This window comes from Cyprinus carpio, chromosome B1, assembly GCF_018340385.1.
Source record: "Cyprinus carpio isolate SPL01 chromosome B1, ASM1834038v1, whole genome shotgun sequence".
Taxonomy (NCBI): Eukaryota; Metazoa; Chordata; class Actinopteri; order Cypriniformes; family Cyprinidae; genus Cyprinus; species Cyprinus carpio.
In genome coordinates, this window is record NC_056597.1 from 8,835,655 (window position 1) to 8,851,987 (window position 16,333).

A 16,333-nucleotide genomic window follows, 5' to 3' on the forward strand; every position below is an offset into this window, starting at 1 on the left:
ACAAAAACACAAAGTCTGATAAAAAGTCTGCTTTTCTTGTGAATAAAACATGTGCAATGTATGTAATATAAGAAAAGCACGTAAAAGAATCAAATTTATTTTACCTTAAGATTTTTTACCATTTTATATGCATCTGCTACACTTCTCCTGACTGACTCTTGTTCGGAATATCTTCCAGCAGGTTGCTTTATTAGGATTAAGTCAAACGATTTTTGTTGCTGAGATGTGAATAGCACTGTGTTAATGTGTACAAGGAGTGTCAAGTTCAGTGAGTTTGTGTTGTTGTTGCTATGATAAACGTTAAGTTAGATTGTGTCAAACTCTACGTAACCCCACTTAACTTATCTGTGTTCTTCCTAATCGCAATAAAAAAATAAACCACATTATTGTTTGATGTAAATTATGACTTAGATGGAGATTGGAAACTATGCAAACATGTTCCTCAAGGACGGTGATTTCTTGATTACTATGCAAATCCTGCTTAAAACTGGTAAGTCATTTTAAATGCATGCAAATTCATACCTAGAACTAGATTAAAGCTTTTTTTTTCTCCATGAAAGGCACTCTGCAAATGCTATAGGTTATTTGCTTTTTTGATCTGCTTTGTTTTTGACATTGGCAACAAAGAATCAGAATCAGAATGAGCTTTATTGCCAGGTATGTTTACACATACAAATAATTTGTTTACGTGACAGAAGCTTCCAGAGTGCAACAGAATGACAGCGACAGAACAAAAAACACATAATAAAATAATAAAAAATACAAATAAGTAGGTAAGAAATAACAATATACAAACTGACAATGAGCAGGTATATTAAAATAGGCAGTTTTGTATGTACAGGTATATTATGTGCAAATTTGAAGTGTAGACTAAGTATGTGTGTTAGATAAATAAGTGTATGTGTGTATAAATAGTGTTGTGTGTTCCACAGTTATTGTCAAGTGTTCATTAGATGGATTGCCCAGGGGTAGAAACTGTTCCTGTGTCTGGCCGTTCTGGTGCTCAGAGCTCTGTAGCGTCGACCAGATGGCAACAGTTCAAAGAGGAAGTGTGCTGGATGTGAGGGGTCCAGAGTGATTTTGCCAGCCCTTTTTCTCACTCTGGATAAGTACAGTTCTTGAATAGAAGGGAGGGTTGTACCGATGATTCGCTCAGCAGTCCAGACTACCCTCTGTAGTCTTCTGAGGTCAGATTTGGTAGCTGAGCTGAACCAGACAGTTACTGAAGTGCAGAGGACGGATTCATGACGGATGATGGCGGAGTAGAACTGTTTCAGCAGCTCTTGGGGCAGGTTGAATTTCCTCAGCTGGCGAAGGAAGTGTTAAGCAAAGGAAGTGAAAGCTGTGTTTTCTGTAGTTATTTTACGAAGGATAACCGTGAGGCTCCGAGATGCTGTGTCACGATGATGACACTGATGAGTCATCGTTCTAACAAATTAATTTATACAAATTCATCAAAGTCATGCTTGCATGGAACATGTAAATCTGTTGATTCTTTAATGTCTTCAGTTTACTCAGTGATACATTCACGTCAAGCTTATTTAAAAGAAATGCAAATAATATGTGTCTTCACCACTCTATTTTCAGTAGAGAATTTAAGGCTCTCCCATTTGGTAGGTTTTGGGCTTTACAATCAGGTACTGGGACTTCATCGCTCAGAAGTTTCTCATTCACTCAGAATCACTGTCTAAGGTTTCAGAGCAATACTGTCTTCACCAGCTGCAATTTAACACACTGTGATCGAAGAACACCAATGTATGCGAGTAACAAGCAGACTGAATAAATACATGAGTTTATAAATACTTAATACTTAGTTTATAAAACTATAACATGCATAAACTTTATTCAACATTTAAAACATTTATCTGACTCTGTATTGCCTGAATAATATTAATATCTGCCTTTATATTTAGCATTTCAGGACTATTAACTTTTTAATAAAGGTTATATATAACACTTTGGCTTTTCCTTTACATTTTTTTTTTATATAAATTATATTAACTCTTATAAACATACTTATCAGAGATTAGTATACAGTAAGTACAACCTCCCCAATTGTCTGAAAACATTTTTGACATGATTTGTACACTCTCAAATAAAAAACGAGTACAAAATCTATCAGAGGAGCAGTACCTTTTTTAAAGGTACACCTTTGTACCTTATTTAATTATAAATGGTGCATAATAGTAACTAAAGTGTACATTCTGATTTATATTAATTCCTATTAATTATTTCTGAAAGGGTATTGCTGCTGAGACAGATTTCGAACCTTCTTCTGGTGTAAGTAACTTGAATGGAACTTACCAAAATAAAATGTAAAGGAAGAAAAAAAATCAACTATTTATCTTTTTATCACTATAACTGGTTACTGACCCAGAACCATTGACCTGCCAGGTAACACAGGCCTGTCCACATACTTGCCTTGTCCAAATACTCACACTTGCATTCTTTGCACTTGACCACTTGACTACTTATATGACGCAGTTCCTGTATTTGGCCCAAGTGTTCAAGTGAGAATGAAGACCACATGTGTGTGTCAAACTTTTCCTCACCTGATGAGACACACTAAGTGATGTAAACATGCAAGCATTTACATATAGCTTTATTTTTATTTTAAATACTTTGCATTTTAAAATCAACTTCTTAATGTCTGTTCAGTAGTCCCTATAACATGACACAATTTACTTTGCGGTGCTTTTAATTAAGTGATAAAAAGCAGTTGCAAATGTTGCACAAAATAAATATCACCACTACTCATCTTTGCACCAACAAAAAACACTTTGTTTTTATAACAAATTATATGCAATATCTAGTTATTATATTAATATTTAACTTACATTGGAAAGGTTTCTGTGACCTCTCACAAGATCTCGGCAAAAAGTCTCACAATTTATTTCCAGAATATGATGCATGACAGGATACGCGCTTGAGATAGTATAGATTTAGTGTGCGTAAAGAGCACTTTGCTTTGGTGTTTTTAAGACCTGGACAAGGACTGTTGTCTTGTGCACTTACTGCCTGTCAAGTGCACAGGCTCTCAAGTGGCCAAGACTGCAAGTGTGGGTATTTGGACAAAACAACTGTCTTTCTGAGATTCCCTTATCTCAATTTTTGTCATCTGTAATTGTCAAGTTTTGATTTACTACTTGTGCAATTCCTCACTTGAAAAGGACAGTCCCTCCACATGAAGATCTTAACTGGATTTCACTCAATGAACAGCCATGGGAACAGTTGTTTGTCTTTTATTTACCATTCCTTGGTAGCAGTAAACCGGTGAAAAACCTCAAAAGAGATGACAAATACAAGTTATTATTTTAGTTGACAGCCAAATTAAACAAAATTCTTCACATTCACCTCAGATAAACACAGTACTGTCATTATAAAATACAAGGTTTCCACTTTTAAGCAGTATTTTCATAGTAAAGAATTATTCTAAGGTATCATTGTAGCCACACAACTAGATATGCTTTACCAAAACAAATCAATTGGTATTTTAATTTTCAAAATGTATATTTTGAAATACCCCAAAATATATTTCCTTTATACCCCACAAACAACATTTGAAATTATAAAAAAAACAGTATTGCTGTTTATAATATAAGTTTATTTTAGAAAATGAGAACAAATACCTAACCTTCAATTAAGGCTTACCACTGTGCTTCCATTTAAGTAAAAAGTAGCTGCCATTCTCAACCTCCTCCTCCGGTGCACAGACCTTTGGCGAGCGAGTTCATCAAGTTCTTCAAAAATCATCATAGAGTTCATACATAACTGTATTAGCTGTTTTATTTCCATTTTTATTAAATTAAATCACTGACTGAATACACCAGGTGGCGGTAACGAGCTGCTGGTAACATAGCAACGACGTATGTTACGCTGCCTCAGAAGCCTGTCTTAAAATGGCCGCTGAACTCTGCCCTTTTGATAGACACCTCTCTTGAGCCAATAGCTGCTTCTATGAGGTGTTTATGGCCAGTTATAGCCAATAAGCTTCACCTTCAATGGACTGGTCAGCCTCTCTTTGATGGACAATAGATCGAGCCTATTGCATCAGAGTTTGGAAATGACTGTCGTTTCTGATAGCCAATGAAATTCTGAGAAGATTAATATGCATTTTTAGCCAGGGGGATCAACCTATCAACACATAGCTCTGTGCACAATGTGTGAAAGTACCTCGTGCGTCATGCGCCATGGGGCGTGCGCAAAAGACACTCATATCAGAGAATGTCTAATATGGTGAGAAGATTCACTCTCACTACACTTCCGGCTTCTGCACTGGTTGCAGTTCCACTCTGATTCCATATGAGGGCACTCACAGGACGAGTGCAGAATGAATGGAGGTCAATGGCGGTATACCCCTCAAAATCCACTTTTCTCAGGATATAATTTTTTGTCTAGTAATTTGAATGTTGTATTCGAAAGGAGATGCAAAGAAATTACACATTGCTGGGTGTTAGATTTTTTAGAGTCACTTATTTGCTTTAAAAATGTCAATGACGTCATACGTTATACGTTCATTAGCAGAATGCTAGCGTGTTATGGGCAACAACAACTCAACATGTAAGAAATCGAAAGGACATAAGTACTCGTTCATTCAACTTTCGACCTATAACCCATGTTGAACTTGCAAAACCTACAATCAAATCTGAGATTTCTCAACGGCAGTCGGGTGAAAGGGACAAATTTAGCCGTCTAGCCCCATAGACTCCCATTCATTTTGCACTCATGGCGATCGCCCCCAGTGGAACTCTGGTGGAACTGCAACCAAAATTCGGTACAATAAGACTTAATAGGGAGTGGGAAGGCTCTCCGTAGACGGGCTCTGCTCATATAGTGGACCGTTCACAGAGAGTTTTTGAGTTTGGAGAGAGTTTGACGAAGAGAGAAATGGCGAAGAGAACGATGAAGACAAACTTTTCACTTGAAGAAGTTGTGGAACAATGCACTCGGCGTGACAGTGATGAGTCGGAAGATGACATTAGTGACGGAGAGAGCGATGTTTCATCTGTTGACTCCATAGCGGAGGATCTGTTTTTGGACGGGGAGGACGTCACTCTCGACAAGTAAGTGTTTCATTATATTTGAAAACATTTACTGTATGTATGTGGTGAGACTCACTTATTCGCTCATACAAAAGTTTGGTTTTGGTGTGCGCATTTATCCATGCCTGTGTTTGTTTGTGTGTTTGAGGTGTCACGCTTTCGACCGTGTTTTGGTGAGGTATTCATCCCTTTGTTTGAGTGTGCGTTTGCAGATGCATCATGCTTTCGACCGTGTTTTGGTGTGCGCATGTATCCATGCGTTTGTTTGTTTGTGTGTGTGTGTGTGTGTGTGTGTGTGTGTTTGAGACGTCACGCTTTCGACGGTGTTTTGGTTAGCGCGTGTATTCATCCCTTTGTTTGTGTGTGCGTTTGGAGATGCGTCATGCTTTCGACCGTGTTTTGGTGAGGTATTCATCCCTTTGTTTGAGTGTGCGTTTGGAAATGCGTCATGCTTTCGACCGTGTTTTGGTGTGCGTATGTATCCATGCCTTTGTTTGTGTGTGTGTTTGTGTGTGTGTGTGTGTGTGTTTGAGACATCACGCTTTCGACTGTGTTTTGGTTAGCGCGTGTATTCATCCCTTTGTTTGTGTGTGCGTGTGGAGATGTGTCATGCTTTCGACCGTGTTTTGGTGTGCGCATGTATCCATGCCTTTGTTTGTGTGTTTCACCATTCCTCCTCTATGGCTCCCCATCTGTCGGCTCCACCGTGGGTCGACATTATGGCTGTGGCCTGGGTCCAGCTGGGCTCCTCCTGCTCCAAGCACCCCCTGGATCATGGACTGTCTGTGTCATGTTTTCCCTTGTTCCTGTTCCCTTATTTGGTCATGTTCCTGTCCTTGTTTTGTTAATTAGTTTGATTATGTTCCATTGATGTCACCTGTGTTCCCCTGATTGCCCTGTGTTTAATAGTCCTAGTCTGTTCAGTTTCTCTCTGTCGGGTCTACCAGTGATGTACGTGTGTCAACCTCCTGTTCCCTGTGTTGGATTTACCCTCTGTGTAGGATTCTATTAAAGTCTCTTTCTATTATCCACAGTGTGTGAATGAAATATTGAAACTATACACCAACTTGTAAACCAGAAATGAAACATAAGCAATTGAGCTGAAATCTAATTTTCCGTTTGTTAAGCTAAACAAAAAAACGAATAAACGAGCCATCTTTTCGTTTCTCGTTATTCCATTTCAAATAGGAAATTAAATGATCAAAACGTACCCAGACCATGTATGTTTGATTCAACATCTTCGCTGTTTCCCGTAAGCAGCTTTCTTTACCATAAAGGGGATTATAATGTTATTTTACCCAAAGCTGAAGTACAGAACTAACATTACATCTGAGGAAGACATTTATTGCTTTTGGTTGCTTAGTTTCCGTAACTTTGAGTATGGGTTACCATACTTGGCAAATGTCATGACTTTTACTTTCACTTTCACTTTTTTTAGAGTGTAGAAACCATGTCAGTTTCGGTTGAAATTATTTTAAGTTCATTTTAAGTAATACCAACATATGAAATTAAATTAATGATATATGCATCAGAAAAATTGGGAATGTTGGAAAATAAATATATAACAGGAATATAACAGCTTGACACTAAACTGTTTTTGCAGTATGTCCGTTAAAGGAAGACTGTAAACAAAAAAAACTTTTTGTATGTAAAAAAAAAACAAAAACAAAAAAAAACACGTACAGCCACTGTCTCCAAAATTACTTATATATTTAATTATGAAAGACACGGCAATCCATCATGTTCTATAAGATCATAATGTTTGTACTGTGTTCCAGGGTATTAAAACATACAATATATGTATCTTAGACGTAGTGGAGCAATAGTTACTAATAATATAATAATTGTAAATGTGTGAAGTCGCATGAGTGCATTCTAACTTAGTGTCATATCCATATAAATACTGATGGCTGAAGGTCTGGAATTCATGGCAGCTTTCATTGTGTCACGGGGTGACTTCGTAAGGGCGGAACTAAAAAAATGACAGAGATTGGTTCCGCCCGGACCATAATTCTCGAACACCGGGAGCTCCGGGAAGGGAAATCAGGGTTTTATTGATCGCAGGTGGATAGATGAGTGGGGCGATCGTGGATTGGGCAGTATGAAGAGAAGGAGGAGTACAAAGAGGGCTTCAGAAACTGCAGAGGGCAGGAAGTTCTTTGTTTTATTTCAGCTGATACGGCGAGTGAGTTGGAGTGTTTGGGCGAGTACAGTGGAAAGAAGGCAGAGGATATTGTTGGCTGGGCAAAGACGGAGACAAGGGTTTGGCAGAAACAGACACCGGGCTGAGTATATTGGGATGTCTACTTAACTGTGAAATGCTCCATGGACATGTGTAACAAATTCTGAGTGGTTGAAAACAGGAAGACTCACTGGAAGTATCGCCGAAGGAGGCCTTTTCGACAGGGCACGTGGTAGCAGGAGAAGTATCCAGGAGCTGGAAAGAAGAGGGAAAAAGAGACCTCATGTAGTAACAGTGTGAGTACCCTAAACCATCGTACAGCATATAATCATCTAGAGTGTTCACTCTAGAGTTTCCATCTGTGAGCGTTTTGTGAGTTTGTGGCATAGTATGTGAGCGGCCCCACCGTGGAGGAGGATTGTGGGTGAGCCGGGACCAGTGAGTGAGAGAGGATGTTGGGCTGTTGTGGCGGCAACGTTTAAATCTGAATATTCGTGGCATCAGTGTCTTCACGACTCCCAGGAAGAGTCTTTGGTCAGACGGGGTGTTGACCCTAAATTCACCAGAGTGTGTGGAGTGCAGTGGGTGAGTCTTTGTCCTTTGCTGTGAGTGTATACACTTGAAAAGTGCTGTGCTGTGTCGTCAACAACCACCTTTCCGGCCCGACGAAATCCTGTGAAGGAAAGTGAGTACCGAGGCGGGCGAAGAAAACATCTCCAATTATATGCCGTCGATGACATCCTGACCCTTCTTCCCCACGGGACGGTGGTGGGAAACAATTTCAAGTAAGAACAGTGTGGATCTCCTGGGAAGTATTAATGGTGAGGAGTTGGCTGCTGTAGGAGGAAATCAGCTGTGCGTGTATTACCTGCTGTGGAGTTCTTCAAAGGTTCGCCCCTGTCTAGATCTCTTGACTTGTCGGTTGGTAGAAAGAAGAGGGAAGCGTTCGACCCATCCAGTATAGTACACCCCGGGTGAAACAACTTACCTGTGTGTGACGCCAGCGGAGGCCGTGTTCGGCCCAACGCAACAGTTTTCGATTCGCCTCTCTATCAGCAGTTGGTAGAAGCCTCAGAAAAGGAACGTCTGGCGTCTCTTCCCTCGAAGGTCTGTGAGTTACATCACTTCCTGTTTCCCTGTATATTCACCGTAAGCGTATGCCCAAAGCTAAAGTCAGCATATTGTGTTGTCCACTCGCCTGTCTGCCCAGAGTGAAGTCCCAGATATATTGGATGTACTTACCTTATGCCCAAAGCTAAAGCCAGCATATTGTGTTGTACACTCGCCTGTATGCTCAAGTGAAGCCCGAGTTGTCTTTCCTACGGACTTACTTGTGCCCCCGAGTGAAGAGCCACTATCCGTGTCCAGTCCTGTTACACTTACCTTTATGCTCTTGTGCAGATCTAGCGGGTCCCTTTGAAGCGTCTACCTGCATGTCGACTCGTCACTCAGGATACAGAGACCGCGGAAACCCCCTCCCGTACACTTACCAGTACGGTTTTAGTTGGATCCCGGCAGCCCTTGTGCAGTTCCACCAGCATCTGGACGATCGGGAGTACAACCCGCTGGGCCGCCTCGGAGTTCGTCAAAAGTAGCAGCAGGTATTCATTGTGCATCCAAACTCTCAATACTTACCACTTGTATCTGTTACGTCCAGGAAAGGAGAGGGCCCTGGACAGTCGTCCTGCAAGCCAGAACAAAGGGGCACTTGTGAATAAGCTGATTGTCGTCACATAGCCAGAAGGAAAGAGGAGTGAAGGACTCACCTGAGATCTCCCGTGACGGAGTCTAAGAGACTCGAGACTGTTACTCTCCAAAAGGAGGGTTGGATTTTAGCCTCCCTTCCCCATACCCTTTTTTTTGTAATTTAATAAAGTCTGTTTTAAAATTTACTTACCGGCTCTCGTGTGTCTGGTCATTGGGGTGTTCTTGGGACCTCCTCGAGGTGGAAATTAGGAAGGGGCGTGACTCACAACACAAACAACCAACCACAAACTGTTAGGTTCAGACTGATGGCTGAAGGTCTGGAATTCATGGCAGCTTTCATTGGCTAAGACCTCCCATGAGGCTGTTTGACCGACATGTCAAACAACCAATCACAGATTGTTTGGTTTATGGTCACATTTCGGGGCGTGGAAATGTCGCCACAATAACAGTCCGGTGTGTTAAACTCTTGGACGTATTGTAATGATTCTATGCTGCAAACATTAAAAATTTCACAAACTTCTGAGAATCCAGCGTTTAGTTGATCCGGATAAGTGCTTGTCGTTACAGTTGTAAACACAACGGCTTTCTTCTTTCGTGAGGGGGTTTGGCACCACGGCATCTTTATTTCCAGGTGGAACGTTAAAGAAAGCGACACACACGTCTCTTGGAAATCCTGTGGAATTCAACCAATCCAATGACGAACTCGACACTCCTAAAGTGTTTCCACTTTTGTGTCTCATATATTTCAGACGTTTAGCCAACGGTCCGTGGGTATGATGTCTGAGGCTGAGACTATGGTTTCTATGGCTAGGACCTGCAGTTCCTAAAAGGAATTAAGTTTACTTCTAGACTAAAAACAGTTAAAGTCAGCAGGTGCATAAAACAGCGTTACGTCCCACTCCAAAACACACAATATTTGTACACTTTTGGGAATAATTACCTGTCAGTGTCTATGAGAAAACAATGAAAGGCAAGACTTTTACTGTCACACTGATAGTTTCTGTAGTGGATTGCCCAAAATTGTGTTCTTTTATTCCACTTTGACTTCCCTTTCATTATTATTCTGTCTGTTTCTGTGTATCTGTGCTGTTGTCCAGTTGGAATTTTCACTCCAAAATGGTGGTCGCACTACTGAAGTGCCACCTATTGGCATCAGAGTTTCACCTCTTGGTCTTCTATACTCTTTGAGCATAGGGCTGCTGCTGGGCACCGCTGTTGCAATGGAACGTTCTATTGGTTTTCACAGATCGATTAATGGCACGTCATTACGTCCCCACATAATGCCATCTGATATCCCCTCCAGAATTTCAGGCATAAACATATAGTTTGTCTTCGTGATGATGAATGGTTTAATTTTTAATTTTATGAAAGCTTTAAGTGCAGTTAATTGCACCGCGATATGCATGTCGGTTAGAAAAGTGTCTGAGCTACGTCCGACTTGCTCTGATGTCATGCTGAAAGGTGCTAGAAAGCTCTCGCGATGGCGAGGCAGCTGTGTCAGATTGCGCAGTCGGGCGCTACCTCTACTTGATCCATACTGGAATCCCGATTTGTACTGCGCATGTGCAGAAATGTGTTTACATTTGAAGTATGATGAAACAATTTACGGCAGTTTTGGGTAGTTATAATATTGTTGTTATAATACTAATAATAATGTAATGTTTTCATGTGTTGTTGACACTACCCAATCTGTACCAAAAATACTTCTTTACTAGTGATTCTCTTGATATAAATACACTTTTTTTTAATAAAATATATCAATTAAATTATATTGATGAAATAGAGTGATTGATTAAATTTGCACAAATTAATTCAGTAAAATTAAATAAAAGAAAAATAAAGTTTACATTTGTTAGACTCTATTTGGGTAATACTGATGTGTTTGTAAGTGTGTGTTTTAAATTTAATTTTCTAAATATATGTTTTACTTATTTCAGCATACTTTAACAAATGTCTGCATCTAAGATACACAAAATGTTTATTTATTTAATTTATTCATAAATAAATTAATTCCTTCCATCCTTCATTCCTTCATTCCCTCCCTTTCCCATTCATCTACAACAATTGCTGATTGAGGAACAAGGCATTGACCTTTAGTCCTGGTTCATCAACACAGTATGACAAAAATGTTTCCATGTCATCTTGAGACTGCAATATAAATAAAAAGTCATCCTTTGCTTTAGGACTCCCCAGTTCAAAATAAGCCGAAAAGCAGTCTCTGTCACCTCTCCACTGAATAAGTCTCTGTGATTGTGTACAAGAACCAAGTTGTATGAAGGTCTCTCACAATGGTAGGCTGTTGCACCTGGTGAAGAACAGTATAATATAAAATATAAATATAAATATATAATGGCATTTTTTTTTTTTTAACTGTTTATCCAACTTGCATACAACTCCTTGATATATAACCACTACAATCATTTACCTTATCATTGTCCTCTTTAACCACAGCTCTTCTGCTGGGTGAATGTCTGGTGATGGTGGATTTTGACACCCTAAAGACAGGCTCAATGGTTCCCTGAATGAGTTTGGATGCTTCTTCTGTCCTGGTTGCAAATCTCTGTCCGTGCCTTTGTAAAATATGTAAATGTATATGCACTCTGTTTGTATAACACATTTGTAGTATCCCTTCGCCAACAGTGACTCAATACAGCTGAGATACTGAAATTTTATCTGTAAAGATAACCTCTCCATCAGCTGAATGCACCACCACTGGCGAATCAATGGCACCTCCTCCTAAAAGAGTGCAAGAAAAAAAAGCCACATAACAGTAATTTGGTATATTATAGGGAAAATCTACCTCAAATAAAATAAATTTAAATGACATAAAATACATGAGATAACATACAATAACAAAAAATACAAATAACACTGTAAGACTTTGATTTAATTATTTCACAGCTGTGACAAATGAAACATTCTTACCATCATCATGCAGATGCCACAGGAATTCCCTGTACATTGTTGAGGAAAACACTTGAAAAGGAAATGTGCATCCACAGGTAATCCCAACTTATGCTTATGCGTCACTACGCTGTAGACTATGTGTACTACGGCGTAGCCTGATGTGCACCTCTCCAAAAATCTAACAGCGCGTCAATTCTATGCGGACCACAAGTGCTGTGATTGGTCTGCTAGAACCCCTCCCTCCGTATGTACTTGAGTTTTGTGTGTGTTTATGTGGACTTTAATATATTTTAATGTTACACCTTCTTATATAAAATAAAACAAAGCAAAGAACAAGTGTCTTATCATTTATTATACTACACAGCATTATACATCACTAGTTGTGACCAACAATGTTGATCTGCCATGGTACAAGTCCTTGTGGAGATTGAAAGAATGCCATCTTCTCTTTTTCCGTTGTTGTCTCCTTTTTGTAGTTTTAAATAATGTCCCCTTTCATAGGTCACTTTAATGCTGTGGTGACATCACCGTATGGGAACACCCTTTGGTGTGATGAATGTCTGAAGCCCTGTACCATCCCGCCAATCCTATTGGCCAAATAGCACTTGGCACCACCTTACGCATGCGTAAGCATAGTATACCTGCATGCCACGCGCTATTTCACTCAAAAGCAAATTTTATGCAACATTTTCTGTGCCCTAGAAAAGCATCTTGCGTTCACAGTGACAACTTCTTCCAGCAGTGTTCAACTCCTCTTCACGGACGCGATGTCGGGCTACCAGGCGGAGCGATTGAAAGAGCTCAATAAGGGGGAAGGCATCACCCTGGAGGTTGTGAAGGAACTGCGGCGGGCAACGGACTTGACGCTCTTTGCTATCAAGCACACCACCCGAGCAGTCGACCGTTTGATGGCGGGGATGGTGATAGTTGAGTGCCACCTTTGGCTCAACCTCACCGATATAAAGGAAATGACTGGACCTGAGCTCAACGGCGAAAACCTCTCGTCCTCAGGCTCCTAACAGCAGTTCCTATCCTTCTGCTGTTCGTCTGGGACTGTGCCCTCCACTAGAGAGTGCTGTTGGACCGCTAATGTGCATCCAACCTTCTCCTTGCAGTCCTTGCAGTCCCCCATTGACTGGTTTGCCGCAGAATGCACCTCAAGCAGCATTGGAGCGAGCCACCACTCCGAACGCCCCCTCAAACACTCTGCGCACTTCGGCCTTCAAGGTTCGAGGGATGGCCCAAGGGTCTGGCAAAGATGGCCAGTTTATGACAGCCCACAAAGCGACCGCTTGGGTGCTAGCAGTGGGGCCCGATGTGCATCCTGTTTGAATAAATCCTGCCGTATACACGCCTCAGGATCCTATACAATGACACGCAGCGACCTGGACACATGCATTTCCCGTTCTTACGGACGCCGCAAGCTTTCCGTGCTCTGAAATTCTAAGGCATACGGAGACATCACAGCCACAGACAGAGGTCTTGAGTCCATTAAAGCATTTTCGAGCAGTGTGGGAATGCTTGCCCGACATTCCGCAATGGGTATTACGCACAATTCGTCCCATGACCGTGGTACACCCCTCTCAGATGGAGTTAGGTTTTTACAGCAGATATTGTGTTGTGCCCCCCTCAAAAAAAGATGGTGGCTTAAGGGCAATATTGGATTTACGCCGTTTGAATCTTGCATTCAGAATGAGCAAATTCAAGATGTTGACGGTGAAATCTATTCTGTCTCAGATTCAACCAAATGACTGGTTTGTCATGATCGATCTGAAGGATGCATACTTCCATATTCAGATCATCAAGAGACACAGGAAGTTCCTCAGATTCGCTATAGAGGGCAAAGCGTATCAATACCGTGTTCTTCATTTCGGATTAGTCCTGGCTCCATGAACCTAATCACGAAATGCATGGATGTAGTTCTGGCCCTGTTGCGGCTCCAGGGCGTTTATGTGCTAAATTACCTGGACGATTGGCTGGTATTAGCGCAATCACAGACTCAAGCACACTCTCACTGAGATCTCGTGCTAAATCATCTAAGCAGCCTGGGCTTATGAACGAATCTCCAAAAGAGCATTTTGATCCCTTCCCAAGGGATAACCTTTTTGGGGATAGATCTGGATTTTTGCGCGATGAGGGCATGATTGTCTCCCATGCACATTCAGTCTTTCAAGTCATGCCTTCACCACTTCAAAGCAGGCCATACAGTGACCTCAGACTTTTGGGTCTATTGGCAGCAGCGTCCCCTGTAATCCGTCTAGGCTTAACCCTCTGGTTGAGGCATCTTCCCCAAATAACTGTGGTAAGCCAATGTGGGAAGGAGAAACCCCAGAACAGAGGAGCAGGCCCCGGCTAGGAAAGGTCATCAAGCATGAGTACTTCCACCTGCTTACCCTCCAGACATGGAACCACTCACAGCTGTAGTCAATGATGACCTGATGGAGGTCGTCATAAAGTTAGGATCTCTGCTTCAGTCTGGGTGGGTGGCCACAGGAGAAGGTGCTGAAACCTTTGGATGGTCTAGAGTGGACAAGCTGAAGAGTAACTGAAGGCAACTGGCTGAAGAGCAAAGCGGGTGAATTTTGTTACATGTTGCTTACTGACCTGCTTTTTCTATGCTCTGTCTCCCTTTCTAAGGTGGCCCTGCCATGAAATGGACAGAGTGAACACCTCCAATAAAGATAAAGAAGATACCCCAGACTTGGAAGAACTTAAGTTTGCGTTTAGATTTCTTTTTGGACCCTCCATTTTCCTTGGCTGAATAAAAGCCTCAGTTTGGTTAACTCTGCATCTGCCTTTCTTGGTGGTTGTGTTTTGCGGCAACTAAAACCTAATTTCACCCTAGGAGCCCACAGTGTATTGAGGCATCTTCTCCAAATAACCCCGAAAAGAACTTAAATTACACTTTCAGTTTTGATCGTACAGATAAGAGCAATACATCAATCGAATCTGTAAAGGGTCTACTTTTATTTGTATCCACACATAATAACAACAAAACTTTGTGCATTTATAAAATAAAGAAAACAAACAAGGTGCGCTGTCTGCAGCCTTGGTCTGCAGTGATCTTCATTTAGAAATGCGTCATTAAAATGAACTGTAACTCAGTGAATACTCAACGAAGAGACATGAGAGATATATCTATAGAAAGCTTGACATGTCTACTTTTAAACTAAGCAAGTGCTACCTAAAACAAATATTCTGTGATAAAGTAATCCATATGAAAACAACGCAATGTCCATCTTTCACGTCTCCCTTCATTATATCTAATGTGATCACACCCACGCGCAGAACGCTAATGTTCCACGAGAAGCTCGCGGCTTGTAAACGGCCATACAGAAAACAAAGCAGCTGTAACGAGGCTGAGGCCGTGTTTGGATCGATGTGCAGATGTTTATTAAAATCCACAGCGACCAAACAGAACAAGGCAGTCAATGGTCATACACACAATAGTCAAGACAAGAGGGGTAAACGCTCAGTAAGACAGGAGAACTGGCAATACTTCGCAAGGAGCAAACACACAGACTCTTGTTTAAATACTGTTCAAACAGGTAATGAATGTAGAAGCAGGGGGATCACTAGAATGCACACTATTCGGAATCTGTATTGCAGACACTACAAATAACACTGCCCCCCCCCCCCCCCCCAGTAGTGACTCCTGGTGCTTGACGAGGAAGTCCCCTTGGTCGTGGTGCTGGACGATCGGGTCTGGCTTGATGAAAGTCCCCGATGAGCGAAGGATCCAAGATGTCATGTGCAGCTACCCAAGATCTCTCCTCAGGTCCGTAACCCTCCCAGTCCACCAAGTATTGGAGCGACCCCCTCTCCATCTGGAGTCCAACAACTCCCTCCCCGCATATGCAGGAGATCCATCAATGTCCAGCTGCGGAGGTGGCTCCTGATTCTCAACGTTGGGGTTAGCGCTCAGGTGGACCAGTTTCAGGAGGGAAACATGGAAGGATGGAGAAACATGATAATTAGCAGGAAGCTCCAACTGGTATGTGACCTGTATGTTAATCTGCTTTAGGATTTTAAATGGGCCTACATACCTTGGGGTGAGCTTCCTGCTTGGTAGCCGCAGCTTGAGGACCCGTGTAGAGAGCCAGACCCTCTGTCCAGGTTGGTAGGGAGGGTGTGGGCGACACCGCCTATTGGCCTGAATCTCCTGGTTCCTGACCGCCCTCTGCAGACGTACATGAGCACTGTCCCACACCCTCTCACTACAATGAATCCAGTCGTCTATTGCAGGTACTAATGATGGTTCTCCTGACCACGGGAACATAGGGGGTTGGTATCCAAGCACACACTGAAATGGGATGAGACCAGTCGAAGAATGCCTTAATGAGTTCTGCGCATACTCGGCCCACAGTAGAAACTCTGACCAACAATGCTGTTCACGACTACAGTATGATAGTAGATAGCTGCCAATTTCTTGGTTCAGTTTTTTCACTTGTCCATTGGACTGAGGATGATATCCAGATGTTAGACTGACATTGAT

At 41.6% G+C, this 16,333-nt stretch overlaps 1 long non-coding RNA gene across 1 annotated transcript; it reads left to right on the forward strand.

Moving 5' to 3' along the window:
* The first annotated feature begins 7,585 nt into the window (after positions 1 to 7,585).
* LOC122136062 lies at positions 7,586 to 9,114 on the forward strand. The gene is made up of 2 exons (XR_006153891.1): positions 7,586 to 8,331; positions 8,626 to 9,114. It is a non-coding gene; the product is annotated as an uncharacterized LOC122136062 (long non-coding RNA).
* Positions 9,115 to 16,333: the final 7,219 nt, after the last annotated feature.